Raw genomic sequence first — 22,062 nt, 5'->3', positions numbered from 1 at the left:
GACACTTTGACCTCTTCCTTTCCGATTTGTATCCCCTTGATCTCCTTTAGTTGTCTTATTGCTCTGGCTAGGACTTCAAGTACTATGTTGAAGAGATATGGGGACAATGGACAGCCTTGTCTTGTCCCTGATTTCAGTGGGATTGATTTAAGTTTCTCTCCATTGAGTTTGATGTTAGCTATAGGCTTGCTATATATTGCCTTTACTATGTTTAGGTATGTGCCTTGTATCCCTGATCTCTCCAAGACTTTAAACATGAATGGGTGTTGGACTTTGTCAAATGCTTTTTCGGCATCTAAGGAGATGATCATGTGGTTTTTCTCCTTCAGTTTGTTTATGTGGTGGATTACATTGATGGATTTCCGTATGTTGAACCACCCTTGCATGCCTGGGATGAAGCCTACTTGGTCATGGTGGATGATATCTTTGATGTGTTCTTGGATTCGGTTTGCAAGTATTTTATTAAGTATTTTTGCGTCAATGTTCATAAGAGAGATAGGCCTAAAGTTCTCTTTTTTTGTTGGGTCTTTGTGTGGTTTAGGTATTAAGGTGACTGTGGCTTCATAGAATGAGTTTGGTAGTGTTCTTTCTGTTTCTATTTTGTGGAATAGTTTGAGGAGAATTGGAGTTAGCACTTCTTTGAAGGTCTTGTAGAATTCTGTGCTGAAGCCATCTGGTGTTTTAGGGCATTTTTTACAGCTATGAAAAACTGGCTGGACTATGTACACAGTACAAATAAAATATGTTTTGTGACACATTACATGCCCAGTATTGTTTGTGGTTGAGATACAAAGCATTTGGTCTCAGCTTCACCTTCTTCGTGGTTTTGCCTAAACAGACCCCAACCCATGTAAGGTGGATGAGTTCTGCACCTCTGTGGAGCAGAAAAAGTCTAGCTTATTAATATTCCTCCACATCACACTGCCCTGCTCTGGTTATTCGATAAAGGGCAATGTCATTATAAACTGAAGGGCCCTGCTGGGGTAGAAAGTGTAAGACTCTTCTTTTCACTTGTTAGCTAATTGTGGGGAAGTTCCCCTGCTGTTCTTCACCTTTCTGGTGAACATTTTAACTAATTGTCTTTTTGTCTCTCATTTGTACCTTATATCAGTTTATAGATGGACATAGTAAATACAGTTGAATAAATGATGAATTCCAGAATGAGTAGAGTAACATTTGTAGAAAACAGTCTTTGACATTTCTCTATACAGTCACTGCATTCTTCAGCCTCTCAGATCAGACAACATTATTCTAGATAATATTTCCATAATGACATAACATTGTAAATAAAAATATTGGAATTCATTACCGCTAGTAGGTTTATAACTTACTATTATAACTCTGATGCCAAGAAATTAAATGTGGTGGTAAATATTGGGCACTCTTTACCTTATTGGATTGCTAACTTCCTTACCCATTTTAGCTGATATCCTCGATGAGAACAGAGCCTCCCCAGGCACCAGCTGTCATCTTAAGAGCTTTCTTAAGGGCTCTACACACACCATTCCCAGGACAAAAGCTGGTCCAGGCTACTTCCAACTCAGTTATTGCTTCTGAGTTACAGTTCACAGATACCCTGAGATATTGGTCTTGAATTTAATTAGTAACTTTCTCAGTGAAGAAAGTAAAATATTTGGAAAAGCCTATTTGGAAACTCTAGAGTTAGCTTTTAAATTATTTCTTACTGTAGTATAGGTCTCAGAATCCACACTGAAGACTTTAAACCTCTTACCAGCATTAAGCTGATAAAAGTTCATCTATGGCAGAATGAGGCTTATCACAGTAGAGAAACAAAGTTCATGAAGCAGATCCTACATACACATCCCTTTGCACTCTTCAGGAACCCATTCCAGGGCTCCTGCCTTTAATCAGACAAAATCTGTGGATGCCTGAGTTCTTTTTTTCTAATTTTTATTTTTTTATATTAATCACAGATCATTTACTTTGTATACCAGCCATAGCCCCCTCCCTCATTCCTTCCCAATCCCACCCTCCCTCCCTCCCTCATCTCCTCCCTGTCTCTTTCCAAATCCACTGCTAGGGGAGGTCCTCCTCCCCTTCCATCTAACCCTAGCCTATCAGGTATTTTCAGGACTGGCTGCATGTCCTCCTCTGTGGCCTAGCAAGGCTGTTCCTCCCTCAGGGGCAGGGGGAGGTAAAGGAGCCAGTCCTTGAATTCATGTCAGAAATAATTCCTGTTCCCCTTATTAGGGAAACCCACTTGGATACTGAGCTACCATGGGCTACATCTGAGCAGGGGTTCTAGGTTATATCCATACATGGTCCTTAGTTGGAGAAATAATCTCATAGAGGACCCCCATGTCCTGATATATTTTGTCCTTGTGGAGCTCCTGTCCTCTCCTGGTCATATTACCTCCCCCTTTTATCATATGATTCCCTGCACTCTACCAAAAGTTTGGTTATGAGTCTCAGCATCTGCTTTGATACGCTGCTAGGTAGAGTCTTTCAGAGGCCCTCTGTGGTAGGTTCCTGTCCTGTTTCTTGTTTTCTCATACTTCCCATGTCCATCCCATTTGTCTTTCTAAGTGAGGATTGGTCATCTTACCCCAGGTTCTCTTTCTTGTTTATCTTCTTTAGTTGCTCATATTTTAGTATATTTATCCTATTTTATAGGACTATATAAGTGAGTATATACTATGTGTGTCTTTCTGCTCCTGGGATACCCTACTCAGGATGATCTTTTCTAGATCCTACCATTTGCCTGCAAATTTCATGATTTCCTTGTTTTTAATTGCTGAGTAGTATTCCATTGTGTAAAATGGGCTGGAGAGATGGCTCAGAGGTTAAGAGCACTGGCTGCTGCTTTTCCAAAGGTCCTGAGTTCAATTCTGAGCAACCACATGATGGCTCACAACCATCTATAATGAACTCTGGTACCCTCTTCTAGTATGCAAGCAGAACAATGTATATATAATAAATAAATCTTTTTTAAAAAAAAAAGAAAAGAAATTGCCTGAGTTCTTTGGTTAAAACTATATTTGTACAAAAACCACGGGCATCTTTCAATGTCTTCACATGGGAGACTAACAAAGATAAATACAACAAGGACAATATTTAAACATAATAATATGTAGTTAAATAAAAATGTGTGTGTATATGTATATATATATATATATTTGGTACAGATTACATTTTAAAATACAGTATTTTCTATTTCCAATCAGTCAAATAAGTGAATGTAGGACCACAAATTCATAAAACTACCTACACTCAGAAGCCATGTGAGGTTTGGCAAGTTTTTATATAAGAGTGAAGCTCATGGTCAGCTATAAAACAGTGATAAATCTACTTCATTGTCACAAGTAGATGCACTCCTGTATGCCAGATATCTTTTTGTTCTTTTTTTAATCTACCCATGATTACTTGTGGTAATGTAAAATAAACTGGCAAAATGTAGAGTCACAGAACTACAGTTTGTTAGTACGTCCACTGTACACATGGAGTATTCATTTACTGGTGTGTGACTCGGAGATACAGTTACAATGTAGGCATGTGTCGCACCTTGAGAGAGAATTATCTGTTTGAAATAATGATACAAAGTTAGGACCTGAGTGTCTAGGGAAGACTGTAGGAAGGCTGTGGTGAATAAGTGGGGGACACTAGCAGAAAATCAGGTCAATTTATTAAAGTCTCCCAGGCAGGTTTACCTGGGCTGCAAAGGGTATGTCGTCTTTCCAGGCATTAACTCTACTTCTTTAGAGGAAAGAGTGTGTGTGTGGGGGGTCTCCACAAATGCATGTCCTGTTTTAGACAAATGGGAAATGCAGAGAGCTTTTCTTATTCTATTGCTTTACACTGCCATGAGCATCATGTAATCAACATGCCCAAGCGGCATGATTCTGCAAGGCACATTCTCCTTTGTTACAGTGGGTAAGAGAAAACAGGGGAGCTTCCTGACTGAGGTGGTAGCTTTTTGTTTGTTTGTTTTTTGTTTTTTGTTTTTCAAGACAGGGTTTCTTTGTGTAGCCCTGGCTGTTCTGGAACTAGTTCTGTAGAGTAGGCTGGCCTCGAACAAACTCATCGAGATCCCCCAGCCTCTGCCTCCTGCGTGTGTGATTAAAGGCATGTGTCACCACAACCAGTGAAGTGATGGCTTCTAGGTGCCCAGGTGTGAATCCTCCTTCTCCCATTCAGTGGTGGCAGGGCCTTCAGCACATTGTGGATGCACTTTGTGTCTCTGTTTCTGCACCTATGAAAGGAAGTGCTAAAAACAAAGCATTGGGTGTGGGGTGCACATTCGTAAGGAGGCTGAAGTTCACATTAATTGTAGACTATGTAGAAACTTCAAGGCTAGCCTCAGCCACATAAAGCAGGGTCTCAAAATAAATAAAACACTAAGTAAGTAAATAAATCCTCATGTTCATAGAACTTTGGTGATTAGTATTCAGAACACTCCTAACCAATATGATCATATATTAGTTGTTAAATATGAACTATACAATCTTTATTATTACTATTATTATTATTATTATCTCATACATTACATTCTGGAAGAGTAGTTTCCCCTTCCTCCACTCTTCCTACCCCTCTTCTTCTCAGATATACTCCTCCTCCATTTCCCTTCAAAATAACAAAGCAGGGCACTCAGGGACATTAACCAAACATGGCCTAACAAGTTACAATAAGACTAGGCATAAGCCCTCATGTCAAAGCTGGACAAGAACATCTCAGTAGGAGAAAAAGAGTCCCAAGTGCAGGCAAAAGAGTCAGAGAGACATCCCCAATCCTCCTATTGGTAGTCTCACAAGAACACCAAGCTATACAATCATAATGTATATACGAAGGACCTAGATCAGACCCATCCAGGGTCTGTATGTTGCTTTAGTCTCTGGGGACCCCTATGAGCACTGCTTAGTTGAGTCTGTGGACTATCTTCTCATGGTGTCCTAAAACCCTCTGGCTTTTATAATCCTTCTCGCCATCTTCTGTGGGCTTCACCTGGTGCAGTCCAGTGTTTGGCTGTGGGTCTCTGCACCTGTTCCCATCAGTTCCTGGATGATGCCTCTCAAAAGACAATTGGGCTAGGCAACAATCTGTGAATATTGCAAAATATCGTTAGTAATCATTTCACTGCATTTTGTTCTAGTCAGTTTGAATCTATCCTGAGTCTCTGTCTGTTTAGCCTCTGGTTCCATCCAGGCAATGTCAGGCATGAGTTCCTCCTTGTGTTGTAGGGATCATTGCTTGGCCACTCCCAAAAGTTCTGAACTGACATTATATCAGCACATTTTGCAGGTAAGACAGATTGTAGGTCAAAGGTTTTGTGGCTGAGTTGGTGTCTCAAAGCTCCCACTTCTGGGAGCCTTGCCTGGTTAGGGAAGATCCAGTTCATGTTCCATATCCCATATTACTAGGAGTCTTTTCTAGGGTCATTCTTGGTAGATTCCAAGGATTTTCCACTGCACTAAGTTTTCACATTGACCCCAAATGCCCCATTCCAGTCATCTCTCCCAGAACTCTCTTCTTCCACATCGCCCACTGCCTGATTCCTCCTGTTCCCATCCCCCACCCTCCTCCAGACCACTCACAAAATCTATTCTATTTCTCCTTCCCAGGGAGATCCATGCGTCCTCCCTTGATCCCTGCTTGTTACTCAGCCTTTCTAGATCTGTGGATTGCATCAAGATTATACTTTACTTCACATGCAGTGCCCACTTAAAAGTTACTACACACCATGCTTGTCTCTCTGGGTCTGGGTTACCTCACTGAACTATACAATCTTAATAATTAATAACAAACGCCTTTTGATGTGATTTAAGAGATAATTTTAGGGGATTGTACTATATTGTTTTCTCCCCAAACAGGCATTAGAAAGAAAAACAACATAAGAAAACCTCCTCAGCATCTTCTTTGTGTTTATGCTTGTCACACAGATGGCAATTAAAGTAATTTAAGCTTATAGAACATTCTAACATATTAGGTCATTGGAAATAATGATAGTAACAATGTCTGCTTCCATTTTGCTGCTGGTTGAAGAGAAGGAAGAACCCACTGGCCAGTGACATACCGCTTTCTCTGAGAACTCAGGGGCATTCATTGTCTACACATTACATCTGCTCAATTCCAGCACATCCAAGAAGTGTACCTGAGAGCAGAAAGAAAAAAAAATGATTCTGAACCTGAGTTTTGGGAGGTGCCTGGTGACAAAGAGTTTACTATTTCAATTATTTAGAACTTTGGGTATTTAATTGTGAGTTTGGTAAGAGTGATTAAGCATGAGTGAAAGACAGAATATTTTTTCTTTGGCACTAATTTGAATGGCCCAAATTAAGAGATTTAGAACAGCCAGGTGGGAACGTCTGTAATATATTCTGACTAGGCTTGACTTACACAGATGTAGCACACCTTACAACATTCTATATTTTCCCAGCTGTATGTTGAGGTCTGCAACTCTTATGAGTCAGCTTGTTCCTTCCACAGTATGTGCAAGGGTCTCAGGGGCCTAACTCAGGCCATCAGGCTTGGTGTCAAGCCAACTTGATGACCCTAAATATTTTTTATTTAAGTCATAAGTTTTTAGTAACAGTAAATACAGATATCTGGTAGTAGGGAGCAAGGGCATTTCAGAACTTCCTATAGATATCAAAAATTGTAACAGTCACCTACCTAATATGAAATGATATGGTAGCTCATATAGCTCATGCATTTCCTCACATATGCTTTCAATGACCTTTACACTATACCTTACTATACCTTATAATATCTCCATGCTACACAAATGCTAGTGGCATTTAGAGGAGGTTATTATACATATTGTTTATGTATGGTATGGCACATAAAATAAAAGTTTAGTACAGACAACTTCATGAAGAGTTTCCATTCCAGGGCTATCAGACCTGTGGATCCAGAACCTACCGACTATATTAGAGAAAATGCTAAGAAGAAAAGCTAATCTCATTAAAAGTTGGTGGTAGAGTTTAAAGTGGTGCTATTATACATAGTCAGACTCCATGCTAAATGATATCAGAAGCCCTGTTCTCATAAGTTGAAAATCATAAAAGTCATGTTATAAGACAGTATGTTATAATTTCCGGAGTTTTGTTATGTTTTTTGTTTCATATCTGGAAATAGACCCTGAACTGCATAATTTTGGAAAGTTCCAAAACTTTCCAAAACTTGGCCTGGGAAGCCATTGCTCTTTTTCAAATGAGCCAAGATTGCAATCTGAAGAATCATTATATGCATGCTGTAGATAAACATATTGCATGCTCCCAGACTTAGAGGCTCAAAATACCTTTAGTCTCACCCACCCTTAAAAAGCATTCATTATTTCCCATTCCATAATCTACACTGGTTTTAGAAAACTTGTTCTGCCTTCAAATATCTAGCAAAAGCATCACCCAGTCCTTAGTTTGTATACCTAGTGGTGTTGCAGCAGCAAGGCTGAGAAATTTAAATAATACCTGCTCGAAGTCTAAAAAAAAAAAAACAAAACAAAAAAAACTCATACACAAAACACTATTTGTCTAGCATAGTGGTAGTCATTTTTCTCATTGCTATAATAAATTACCAAAGAAAAGGATCAACTTGAGAATCAGTATTCATTTGTCTCATGGTTTTTGGTGATCATCCTTTCACAATCGAAAAGGTATTGTGGTAGGGACCAACTCACAATGAAACCTTGCTCACATTAGTATGGGTCATCAAGGGTTCCTCTGAGTGACCCACTTCCTACAACAAAGCCTCTCCCTCCTGGAGGTTCCAATGCCTCTAAGTGTCCAAACATATGGGCTTTGGGGAGCATTTCACATTCAATAATTTTACATTGTACAGCATTTTCTTCTTAACAAATAACAGCTGTTTGCTGCACTTACAGTGTCTAACCCTTTCTATTTCTATTTCTGGGCCAAAACCTTTAAAGCTGACTTCATTATATCTGGGCACATACAACCAGACAATTAGAGTGCTCTGGTTAGGGCAAAGAAACAAGACTCCAAAAGACAAACACAGTGGTTCTTACTCTCAACCTAACACTTATCGTTATAGTTTTTTCTGAGAACCTCTTCTTAACTCTATGACTGACATCAGAAATTCCATGAGAAGCCATAAACACCGAAGAAACAGAAGCACCCTAATCCTTGCATACCTTTACTCTTTTTCAAGAATAATCATGCATATTTCCTTCTATCTTTAATCTGTTTTCTCATCTTAATAATCTGTCATCTTTAACTAGTGCACTTTAGTTTTTAATGTTACAAACCTGATCACTTAATGAAAATGTTTAGTGATGAAAATGTTTAGTAAATGAAAAGGTTTAGTGATGCAAGCTCTGAAAATAAATGTCAAAAGCAACTTGTGATCAAATAAAATGTGTCACTGTAACATTTTATCTAGTATGAAATCAGAATACAGTTTATTGAATATCTAATAATATAGGTTAAAATTAATAGCAAACATCAATGGTTTTCTGTGTACACAACAATGTTGTATGTTGTGCAGTGGGTGATGCCAACGTTCCTCTTTACCTACCTCAACAATGATGGTGAAAAGGTCCCAATAAGGCAATATTGAAAGATGACTGCACATTTTTCTATCCAAATACTACTTCCATGTGATGGTCATGTCTAAAGAACACATTGGAATGACGCATATGAACAGCAATTTTATTACATCAATATATGAGTATTATCTCACTTTTTGACAGTTCGATGTACATTACCCACTACTAAAATATTTGGGGTCAATCTCTTCATGGTTAAGAAAACATGACTACACTTAAGGTTAGCTCCTGACATGCCACACATTTTCTTGTAGGTTGAGAAATTTTTCATTCTAGTGCTAGGTCACGATGCAATGAAAACACACACACACACACAAAAAAAAAAACATTATATGATCATTTATACCACAGAGTGGATTTGACAAGTAAAACAGAAGAAAGAGAAAGAAAGAGAGAATTAATTCATAAGGCTGCTAGATGTACTTCATAATGAAGTACATTATTAACTAAATTGTAGTTTGCAGTTGCTCTTTACTATGGCTTTTGATTCACTTACTTCTGGTTCATTTGCTTGTCATAAATTCTAGAGCCCCAGAGGTACTACAAATGCATTGCTGAATTGCTTTTTTGCCACAGTAACCTTTTATTTTTCACTGCTTAACGCATTTATTTTATGATGCTGGTTCATCTGGGGTAATACCAAGTAATTCCAATATAAAGCAGGCTCAGTAGCTCTCAGTGAACATTTTAGATTTTGAACAACTTTCTACTGCCTTCATTTAGCTTCGTCCCTAAATTCATCCATTTATGTCATGATTTCTATTTTTCTTTGGCACCTTTTCTTCATCTGACACCCAAACTCTTTTAGAGACTGTCACACTTAAAATGCACAACCAAAGGATTCCTTCTTTTTCTTTCCATCCCTTTCTTCCTTCCACATCCATAAAGTATTATCGAAAAGCAGCAATGTGACAGATACCCAGACATTGTGCTGCACTGTAACTCTGACATGTTCTTCTCCATCAAAGACCTCATCAAAGACCTCATAGTTTGATGGAGATAACACACCTTCCAAAATGCCATTATATAAAGCTGAGCAAAGGTGACAGCACAGACAAGGGCCATCAGCTCTGTATGAGGACAGGTTGGAGTTCATCCCTAAGTGTCAACCATGTGAACCACCAGAAGAGATGAGGCTGAAGAGGTATCCTGAACAAGACCATGAGAAAATCAACTGCCTCAAGGAATTTGTCCTAGGGAGTAGAGGTCAAAAAACTAGGGTCCTAGACCAAATCTCTGCCTGTACACCTACTTTTGGCTCTAAGTCAGCTGACAAAGCCATGCCATTTGTTTGGTATATTCTTGCCTTTAGGTTACAATGGCAGGGACTCTGAGGCCCACAATGTTTAAATATTTACCCTCTAATCCTCTACAGAAAAAAAAATATTGTGAGCCTTACTGAAGAACAAAAGAACAATCCTTTCCATATTTTCCTCTCTGTGTTAGCATGTAAAGAAAGTGATGTCATGTGAACAGCAAAGTGAGTTAAACAGGTGCTGCTGGTGAGAGAAAATGGGATCAGGAGCCAGAGATATCTATAGCATGTCTTATCTGTACACTCTTCATGAGATGAGAGTTGTGTTCATTTCAGAATACTAACCCTCTTCTCAGCACTTTGTTTGAGAATTAACCATCCTATTTAATGAGAAATCACTGAGAATATGTTAACCACCAATTTACATATGCAATCTTTAATCGGGAGTGGGGGCAGCACTGGAAAATAATAAAGTAGTTTCCTTAGGGAAATCAGAGGTTCCAACGGTTACATTTTCTAACCAGCAAGTTTTTTTGTTGTTGTTGTTGTTGTTTTTGTTTTTTTTAAAGGCAGATAGGTAAAAATAAATATTAACACCCTCTACTTGAAAACGTCTGACATGTATGATATAACCCAATGTCTTGGAGCAGAGTCAACATGGTAGAGCAGATTTTCTTGGGAAGAAAGACAGCATAGTGTGACATCAGAGAAGGACCAGGCTACAACTGAGCCATCATAGCTAGCCTCTCTTTCCTCAGGAAAGGAAGCATTCCTTCCTGTCAGTTTATTCTGGGAGAAGAGGTAGATGTCTACAATAGTAACCTTTTGTGACTTGTTGCTCCTGGTTTTGATAGATCCAGAACTCAAGAAATGAAGAGGCTTTGTCTTCCTCCTGCAAACAATTTGCATAGAAGATTTTTGACTGTACTTAGAGCAAACTTTGTGGCACTTAAACACACCAGATATTCTACCACTGGAGAGTCTAGTTTTATAAATTTCTTATTTGACTGTAGACATCCCACTTCAGAAACACTAAGCCACTTTTATCTGTCATCCTATTGAAGTTTCATTCACTCATGAAAGATTTATCATGAGCATGTTCCCTGTTCCAAGTGCCATGCTAAGCCCTGGGGACTCAAATACACATTTAGTGGTCCCAGCTGGGTTGGAAATGGCTAAACCAGGCTCTGTGGGAATAAGACAGAAGAAAGGAAAAGGGTGTGTGTGTGTGTGTGTGTGTGTGTGTGTGTGCACTGAACAGGCTGGGACAGTGACAGAAACTTTGCAAGAGAAATGGAAGCAGGTGCAGAAAGCAATTTCTAATGACAACTTACAGCCACTTCAAACACTTTCCTCAAGCTGTATAACTTCTTTTTATACCAAGTCACACACACACAAATCAGTGCTATTTATACTTCATGTGCCTCTATGAAGTATTTATACATTTATTTTAATTTTGTTCTCAGATGTCCAATTGCTAGTTCCCCATTTACAAGAATCCAACAGCAACAGAAACATGTTGGTCCAGAGCCTGGGGTGTATTTCTTCCCTTCGGAGCATCCGGGCACTAATCCCAAAGGAACAAAGCTGACAGGGGGAAGGAGGCATGTTCGAGAATCCCAGTGTGGCAGAAGAAAGAAAGTCTTCTCCAAACAGCCCTTTAGTGTTACAATCCTTTTAGCTCAAAGCCCACTTGGTGATCAATACAGCAACGGCAGCTCTCACATGATATTCAGCCAAACCACATGTGCATCTTATTTGGTGTGAACAAGGGCTATATGAACTTTGGGGAGTGGGAAGGGGTTTTAAGGATGGGTGTATATCATTAGCTGAGGCTGAGATGCTGTAGATGCTTTATTTGCATGGAGAGGAATTCCAGGTGCTAGGCTATGAGAATTGAGAATTCAGAGGGTGGGGGTCACAGGGCTACAGGCACAGAACAGCAAAGAAAAGGTCCTTACTTCTGCAGGTCTCAATGATGGAAAGATTCTTACTTCTGCCAGTCTCAAGACTGATATTTTTGGGTTTTGGACATGTTCCAACCTCACTCTAGCTCCAAGCTGATTTCCCCAGTGGTATAGCCCACATGCTCCACAGAAACAAGAGAAGCAGTCTTAGGAGAAGAAGACACACCAAGCTAAACTAGTACAATACCTGCTGGTATGCTCCTCTCTGGCCCTGAAGCCTTGGAGGTACAATCCTGCATGCTCCTGACTGTTATCACGCCTTGAAGCCTTTATCACTGCCCTGGGCCTTGTATTAGAGTGATGAAACTGTCTGGCTCCCAAAAGAGTGATTTATGAGGATATGATATTTTGGTAACTTTTCTCATTGACTTTAAGAATAATATGGCAAATAGCCCAGGATACACTTTATTGAGGCCTTTTCAACTTTGTCCATTTGCATTCTAGCTTCACTCTCATGAGGCACATAGATTGCATTCTGAGTCCCAGACCATTTCTTCCTTAGGACTAAATCTAATGTCATATTTCTAGCAGGTGCAGTCCATTAAAACTAGATTGTTTTCAAGATTATTTACCTGATAAATCACTTCCATCACACCCTAACAGTATAGTCAATTCTTTATATAACTGCCTGGTTATAAAGACAGCAATTTAACATCCTTGTCAGCACAGTAGATGAACTAATTCAGTGACCAAATTTATTCTATTAATAAGGCATAAACTGGTGCTTGTAAATGCCACATGGTCTTAATCCTTAGTAGATATGATCAATTCTGATAAATTTGATGTAGTACATTGCCCTCTATTCAAAAGATGACAAAGAATTGTATGGTATTTACCTTTCCTTGCAAACTGCTCTTGAGATATTGCTACTGCCCAGAGCCAATTTAATCAACACTTACTTCCCTGAACTTGCTTGTGTAACATTTAAGTCAGTTCAGCCAGTATGAGTCTGCTATAATATGTGCTAGGTACTGGTCCAAGTGCTTAGACTGTCAGGATGCACAAAAAGAAAGAATGGAAGTCTGGTGGAATTGGTACTCAGGGGTAGCTCGGTATTCTCTGATTTTATCTTTTTTTCATGGGTAGCTAGGTGTTTTCTGATTTTATCCCTTCTCATTTCTTCTCTCCACCATTCCTAGTCTGTTGTGAATCAAAGATGAGCCTATGTGGATCCTGCATTGGTAGATTTTACATATCAACATAGGTTTGTTGTAGCCAATTGTGTCAAATTTCAGTCTAAACATCATGATCAATAAAGGTGTAGATTTCTAAACACATAGTTGACATTTAAATGAGTAGACTTTAAAAATTTTTATATTAATTACAGTTTATTCACTTTGTATCCCAGATGTAGACCCCTCTCTTATTCCCTCCCAATCCCACCCTCCCTCCCTCATCTTCTCTCATGCCCCTCTCTAAGTCCACTGATGAGGAGGTCCTCCTCCCCTTCCATCTGACTCTAGCTTATCAGGTCTCATCAGGCTGCATTGTCCTCCTTTGTGGCCTGGCAAGGTTACTCCCCCCTCAGGGGGAGGTGATCAAAGAGCCAACCACTGAGTTCATGTCAGAGGCAATCCCTGTTTCCATTACTAGAGTACCCACTTGGAGACTGAGCTGCCATGGGCTACATCTGAGCAGGGGTTCTAGGTTATATCCATGAATGGTCCTTGGTTGGAGTATCAGTCTCAGAAATGACCCCTGTGCCCAGATTTTTTGGTTCTGTTGCTCTCCTTGTGGAGCTCCTGTCCTCTCCAGGTCTTATTATCTCCCCCTTCTTTCATAAGATTCCTTGCATTCTGCCCAAAGTTTGGTTATGAGTCTCAGCATCTGCTTTGATACACTGCTGGATAGAGTCTTTCAGAGGCCAGCAGTGGGAGGCTATGGTCCTGTTTCCTGTTTTTTCCTTCTTTCAATGAATAGACTTTCAAACAACATAGACTGCCTTCCATAGCCTGAGTTAGTTTCATCCAATCAGATAAATACTTCAGAGCAAAAGCTGAGGTTCTTGCATTGCTATGTAGATATTTCTTTTCTTTTTTATTTTTATTTTATTTATTTTTTTTTAATTAAAACATTCCGTTAGGACTCAGGAAGTAACAGTAACTTACAAGTTCTGGGAAGGTCTTGAAACTGAGTAGATGCAAATGTCCTCACTACAATGACAGTTGCTGGAAAGAAGAGGCTTTCTGATTGGCCCAGCTGCATGCAAGCTGTGATTCAGGGATGGATCCAGGCAAACAGCCTTTAGGGGTCAATCACTCACAGTGCTGTGGGCTTTATGACAATGTGGCCACCTTTGAGTCATATATGCTCTTATATTAATCCCTCACCCACATTTCTGTAAGTAACCCTGATAAACTCACAGCTTCCCAATGTGAGTCATGACTGGACTTGTGTCTTTGGTACACTATCAGTGTCCTATGTGGGATAAACAGACTCCTCAGGTAAAATCTCAAAACCCTGAGAGGAAAAGAATTCTGCTATGACAGTGCCTTCAGCCTCAAGATAGCAGCATGTCTGTGCCCTGGGTCTGTAGCTTGATGAACTGGAGATTCCAGGGTTGCCAGCCATTCTTATCACATAAACCAACTCCCTAAAGCACATCTCTTGATACATGTATAGATACAGAGAGAGCTACATAGATGATAGAGATGTCTGTGAGAGAGAGAGAGAGAGATAAGAGAGAGTGTATATATGTTCAATTAGTTGTAAAATTTTCTGAAAATTCTCTGAAAAACATTCTGGCTAATATAGGCTGCATCCATATCTACAGGATTCTTAAAATCAAGATTCGAAATTGGTTAACCCAATGAGAGGAGCAGACAAACAGTAAAGGTAAGAAAAGACAGGAAGATGTTTGCATGCTCCCTTCCTTTGCGGTCCTGGGCTAGTAGTGATTGTGGTTTTATGTACACAGCGCGTACCCAGGGACCTTTTGCTATACTAACATCACCTGATTCTCTGAACTCTGGTAACCACTTTGTTTTCTTTATTTCCAATCCCAAAGAAGTAGTGGTTCCTAATTCTGTTTATTTGGGAAGCTCATTTACCTCATAAGCATCTTTAATCCCATCCACGTGTACTGCAACAATGCTTCCCCTGACCCCTGTAAATGTTTCACGTGTGTGTGCAAGCAGTTTCCTATTGAGACCCTGACATTGATTTAGAAGCATTTAGCAAAACATTCTCCCTTCTCCTACTCTAATCAAAACTGCTGTGGTAGCACATGGCATACTGGAATTCAATAAGTAGAACACTTTTTAAGATTACCCATGAATTTTAAGATGAAATTCTTTTCAGTATGAATTGAGCTTGTTTACAGATATATTTGTTTGTTTTCTGAGATGAAAAAGTTAATCACTCAATTCAACTTTAATCCAATTCAATTTTCAAATGGAAAAAAACTAAATGCAGAGAGAAAAATGAACAGATAGCTACAGAATTAATTCTAGAATATTGGAAAAGCAAAATTCTTAGGCAAAATTTTATGACTGTACTTGAGATTTTTTTCTTTCACATTGCCTTGTTTATGCTCAATTTTTTTAATTAATTTTATTTTTTTCTTATCAGTTACATTTTATTAACTCTGTATCCCAGCCATATCCCACTCCCTCATTCCCTCCCAATCCCACCCTCCCTCTCTCATCTCCACCGTGCCCCTTTCCAAGACCACTGATGGGGGGGACTCCTCCCCATTCATCCGATCCTGTTTTATCAGGTATCTTCAGGACTGGCTTCGAAGCCCTCCTCTGTGGCCTAACAGGACTGCTCCTCCCTTGGGGGTTGGGGAGGTCAAAGAGCCAGTCATTGAGTTCCTGTTAGAAATAGTCCTTGTTCCCTTCACTGTGGGAAACCAATTGGTTACTGAGCTACCACAGGCTACATCTGAGCAGAGGTTCTAGGTTATATCCATACATGGTTCTTGGTTGAATGTCAGTCTCAGAAAAGACCCTGTGCCCAGATATATTTGGTCCTTGTAGAGCTCCTATCCTTTCCCCATCATACTAACTCCCCTTCTTTCATGATTCCCTGTACTCTGCCAAAGGTTTGGTCATGAGTCTTTGTATCTGCTTTGAAAACACTGCTAGTTAGAGTGTTTCAGATGCGCTCAGTAGACTCCTGTCATATGTTCAATGCACATCCTATCTGTCTTTCTAAACGAAGATTGATCATCTTACCCCATGTCCGCTCTCTTGATTATCTTTTTTAGGTGTATAGATTTCATTATGTTTATTTATCATATCTTATAGGTCTATATAAGTGAGTATATACCGTGTTTGTCTTTCTCCTTCTGAGATATTTCACTCTGAATGATCTTTTCTAGATCCCACCATTTGCCTGCAAATTTCATGATTTCCTCCTTTTTGATTGCTGAGTAGCATTCCATTGTGTAGAAATACCACAATTTCTGTACCCATTCTTCTGTTGATGGACATCTGGGTTGTTTCCAGGTTCTGGCTGTTACAAATAGAGCTGCTATAAACATGGTTGAGCAAGTATCCCTTTTGTGTACTTGAGCAAACTTTGGGTATATACCTAGCAGTGGTATAGCTGGGTCTTGAGAAAGCACTATTCCTAATTGTCTTAGAAAGTGCCAGATAGCTTTCCAGAGTGGTTGTACCAGTTTACATTCCCACCAGCAGTGGAGGAGGGTTCCCCTTTCTCCACAACCTCTCCAGCATGTGTTGTCGCTTGAGTTTTTCATCTTGGCCATTCTGATGGGTGTAAGGTGATATCTCAAGGTCGTTTTGATTTGCATTTCCCTGATGGCTAATGAGGTTGAGCATTTCTTTAAGTGTTTCTCTGCCATTCGATATTCCTCTGTTGAGAATTCTGTTTAGCTCTGTTCCCCATTTTTTAATTGGATTACTTGGTTTGCTGCTTTTCAGCTTCTTTAGTTCTTTGTATCTCCCGTGCTCATGGATTGGTAGGATTAATATTGTGAAAATGGCCATCCTGCCAAAAGCAATCTACAGATTCAATGGAATTCCCATCAAAATACCAACTCAATTCTTTACAGACCTTGAAAAAAAGATTCTCAGCTTCATATGGAGAAACAAAAAAAAAAACCCCGAGTCTCCAAAATGATCCTGTACAACAACAGATCATCTGGAGGTATCTCCATCCCCAATCTCAAGTTGTACTACAGAGCAATAGTAATAAAACCTGCATGGCATTGGCATAAAAACAGAAAGGAGGATCAATGGAACTGCATAGAAGACCCAGAAATAAACCCACACACCTATGAATACTTGATTTTTGACAAAGAAGCCAAAACCATTCAATGGAAAAAAGACAGCATCTACTACAAATGGTGCTGGTCCAATTGGATGTCTACATGCAGAAAAATGAAAATAGATCCATATTTATCACCCTGAACAAAACTAAAGTCCAAGTGGATCAAAGACCTCAGCATAAAACCAGATACTCTAAATCTGTTAGAAGAAAAAGTGGGGAACAGCCTAGAACTCATTGGCACAGGAGACAACTTCCTGAACAGAACACCAACAGCACAGGCTCTAAGAGCAACAATCAATAAATGGGACCTCATGAAACTGAAAAGCTTCTGTAAAGCAAAGGACACAGTCATTAAAACAAAAGGACTGCCTACAGATTGGGAAAGAATCTTCACTAACCCTTTATCTGACAGAGGACTAATATCCAATATATACAATGCACTTGAGATTTTTAAATAAAGGACAGATAGAAAGTTCCTTACATAAAAAATACTTCCTTTTCAAGCCTGGTTATCTGAGCTTGACCCCTGGAACCTACACTGAAAAAGTCAGATGCAGTGGTAAACATCTGTGAATATCTGTAATCCAGGGACTTTTATGACAAGATAGGAGATAGATGCAGTAGAAGTTCCTGGAATCTGTGGGTCAAATGCTCTGGAGTATTCATTCAAAGTATGAGAAGCAGCAAGAAAGACCCTTCCTCAACAAAGTAGAGGGGGAGAAGCAGCTCACAAAAAGTCCTCTGAGTTCCACATACATCATGGCACACACACACACACACACACACAATCAATCAATCAATCAACCTATCTATATTTTTTGAAACCCAAATATGGTTGTGTTTGCCTGTTACAGTTTGCCTGTAACCAGCACCGAGGAGGCTGAGAAATAGAAACTCTCTGGCCAGGTAAAATAATCTAGACAGATGTATGAATTCCAGATTATGGGAGAAACACTCTAGAAATTATAGCCTCTGATATTGACCTCTAGACTACACACACATGAACATATGTATGCACCTACACAAACACATAAACATGTAAGCACCACACACACTGAAGAAAGACCGAAGGGCAATTAATGGAACTAATAAGCCTATTAATGGAACACAGCTGTGGTTCACATTCATGTCATGCATCACTGAACAGCTGCTATATCTTCCTATGATATCCTTGCTGCTTGCCTGGATCTAAACCATCGAGATTGAAGCTGCAAAACCCTGCTGCAAATCCCCCGAGCTTTGTATCCCACCCTTACCACAAATGAGGAGTCTTTTTTGGCATCCCACCGGCTCCAGGGGAGAAGAGTTCATCTGGGTTTAGATAAGGATGAGAATCCACCTGAGCTCCATAGCCACAGGCTACTCTCCCACTGTCGTGCACTCAGTATCTCAGAGCTAGCTGGTAAAGGCAGAGATGCCTGATGAGCTGGACACAACAGCTCTTCTCTTCCGGGTGCCTCCAGGACCCAGCTATCCCTGCCGCATCCTTACTCAATGTAGCTTCAAAACTCATCATTCTAGTTTTAGTAAATCATGTTTTATCAGCTCCAGTGTGTTTGTTTCCCAGACACTAGAGCAAAGGTATAGTCCTGATTTACCCTCAGTCACTGTCACAGACAGCAGCACCCAGAGTTCCTGGAACTGACCCTCTTCAACACAGAACATTCCCTACATTTTTACCCTTAAGCTGCACAGGAAATGTACCAACATAGAGGCACAGTGCCCAAAGTGGGAAAAGCCCAACATGGTTTTCAAAAGGGCCAGAGCCTATGCAATCTCAAACACCAAGAATAAAAAAGGAATGGAAGCAGAGACTAAAGGAGGGGAGGCAGGAGAGGTAGGAAAGGAAACAACAAAAAGAGAGGCAAAGAAGGAAGAGAGGGGGAGAAATAAGTCTTGATTTCATACAATAATTTCACTAAATTTTCTTTTTTTTTTTTTTTTGAGTCTTGCTTATTTATTTATTTATTTTTTTCAATGCAATTTATTCAGGAACCTTGAACAATCCTCGAGTAGAGGTCTGATCTCTGATATTAGAAATAAATTGGGACTTTGTACAGATGTTCATTTAGGTGTCATCCACCCAAAGAGCATCAGACCGTCCGATACCTTTTTCTCAGAGGCGGGACCTGGGGCATCAACCCGCATGCAATCAGACATGCTCTTCTCTGGGTCCAAAGCGGCTGACCCTGAGTGCAGTGCTTAGCCTCGCATCCTGAGCGTATCATTTTAGCTTTTTATGGTATCCAACCATGCTTGGGGAGAAATTGTGGTACATCTACACAATGGAATATTACTCAACAATGAAAAATAAGGAAATCATGAAATTTGCAGGTAAATGGTGAGATCTGGAAAGGATCATCCTAAGTGAGTTGTCCCAGAAGCAAAAAGACACACATGGTATATACTCACTCATATAGACATACAACATAGAACAAACCCACTAAAACCTGTGCATCTAAAGAAACTAAGCAAGAGAGCGGACCCTAACTAAAATGTCCAATCCCCATCCGGAAAAGCAAAGAGGATGGACATCAGAAGAAGAAGAAAACAGGAAACAACCTAGGAACCTACCACAGAGGGCCTCTGAAAGCCTCTGCCCTTCAGACTATCAAAGCAGATGCTGAGCCTGATGGGCAACTGTTGGGCAGAGTGAAGGGAATTTTAGGTAAGAACTGGGAAATAGTAAGAGCTGGAGAGGACAGGGTCTCCACAAGGAGAGCAACAGAACAAGAAAATTTGAACACAGGGAACTTCCCAGAGACTCATATTCCAACCAAGGACTATTCATGGAGATAACCCAGAACCCCTGCACAGATGTAGCCCAGAGCAGTTCAGAGTCCAATTGGGTTACATAGTAATGTGAAGAGGGACTGCCTCTGACATAAATTTTCTTTAAAAAAAAATAATTTGCCTACTCTGCAGAGGAAGGAGCTAGCACAGGAAAAAGGCTTTTACTATGTGCTGCTGCCTTCCCATGATCACTAATGAGAATATTACATGACATTTGCTAAGGTCTTGTGTCAGGCATCTCAGAAAAAATTTTATGTGCCGTCACTCACTTAATGTTCATAGCCATTTAGATGCTATTTTTTTCTTCATTTAAAGGGAGGAAAACTGAGACAAGGCTAGAAATGAAATGTGGACACAATCATGACAAGACTTATCATCTTCAGTGTTGTAAACTCTCCCCACACTGAAGCTGTTTAGACCTGTTTTAAAAATAGGAAATTGGGGGTCACACTGTGTAAAAAACTGGCTTTCTCTGTCCCCATAGAAATCAAATTCCAATAGCTTCTCAGATAACGATAGGATTTTGTGCATACTCTTCACTCCCCTTACTGGAGTTTTGTCTGTCTTAAGTGTTACACTGGTCTTGTGAATGCTGTCATAAATTGCTGTGAGTTCTTATGTTCAGCTGCTGGGATTCACTGAAATTTTCTGCCACCTCTGGCTCTTAGAATCCTTTCATTCCTTTTTTCCATGAAGATCCCTAAGCCTAGAGGAGACAGGTACAATTTGGATGTCCCATTCAGGGATGTGCACCCCCTAGCTAGATGTAGTTATATTGTACAGGTTTTCTTCCAGAGAGAGAAAGCTTGTCTATAGGCTGTCCCAAGCCCTTCCATCTACAGTACCATCCAATATGTCAGACTGTGATTGAAACAAGGTGTATAACAATCTCAACAGGGGCTGGGAGATACTGCAGTTGACAAAGTGCTTACTGTGCAAGTGTGAGCATCTGAGTTTAACCCCCAGAACACAAGTAAAAGCAGGATGAGATGTGCACATCAGTAATCCACTGCTGGGGAAGCAGAAACAGGAGGGCCCGTGGGTGTTACAGTCTTGCACAGTCAATGAGCTACACGTGCAGGGTCTTAGAAAATAAGAAATACATCAATTGAAGAAGATACTGGACACTAACTTCTCCCCTCTGACCACACTTGCACACACATGCTTGTGCACTTGCACACACATGAGAGCAGAAATACATACACAGTCTCAACAGTAGTAGTGGGGACTGTGATTATTCTCTGGCTGGCCTCCTCCCACCTCACTCTCCCTGCTTTTATCATGAGCCAGAGCTCTGAAAGTTCTTAAATGTCAGATTCATCACCACGACCCCCATGTTCCGACCATTCCCAATATCCACACTCAATAACTTTTCATGATTTATCAGCAGCTAAGAAAAGAACCTTCTAGAAGTTCAACACTTGTTATTACAGCAAAATCCTAGGTATGTAACAGTCATTGCTATCTTTTCATGTCAGTCCGCAAACATTTACTGATATTCTGTTATGAAAAATGAGAGGTCTCAGTGCTGCAGAGATATAGGCATTTCAGTGAGATCAATGTGCAGGGCAAAATGGACATGTCAACCCAACATTTATGACTAAATGGCCCAGGGACATTGAGTTAAATTGAGATGTAAATAGACCGAAAGAAAATAGCTAAGTTTTCTTATGGAATCCCATAGGTTCATGTGGTACTCTGAGCCTTGAGGGGAAAAACAAGAATTTTTCAGGACCTAAAAGTCAAACAAACAAACAAACAAAAAATCATAGCAGGTAGAAGTTCCACCTGGTATGTCCTCCGATAAGGAAGCAAAGAAGAGAACAGATTCTAAAGCTACCCATGGCTCCCCGATTGGGATAGAAGTGTGGCAAAAGGAGAAAGGGCTTGTTATTTTCCAAATTTGGGGTTATATTGGATTGACCTGAACTGGTTGCTGTTGGAATGCTTGAATCCACTGTTAGCTATTCTTGTGTGCTCTATCAGACAGACTCCATCTCCTTTAGGTGTATGACAAAGGAGTGGGACTAATCTGCTCACACTTAAGTGGTGGCTTGAATGAGAATGGCTTCCATAAGCGCCTAGATTTGAATACTTGGTGACCAGGGAGTGGCAATGTTTGAAAGAAATAGGAGATGTGGCCTTGTTGGAGGAAGTGTGTCTCCTGGGGGTGAGCTTTGAAGTTTCAAAAGTCCATTCCAAGATATAGAACTCTCAACAACTTTTCCAGCACCATGCCTGTCTGTGTGCCACTATGACAATGACAATGAACTAAACCTCTCAAACTG

Source organism: Meriones unguiculatus, chromosome 3 (genome assembly GCF_030254825.1).
Source record: "Meriones unguiculatus strain TT.TT164.6M chromosome 3, Bangor_MerUng_6.1, whole genome shotgun sequence".
NCBI lineage: Eukaryota > Metazoa > Chordata > Mammalia > Rodentia > Muridae > Meriones > Meriones unguiculatus.
This window is presented reverse-complemented; position numbering follows the sequence as displayed.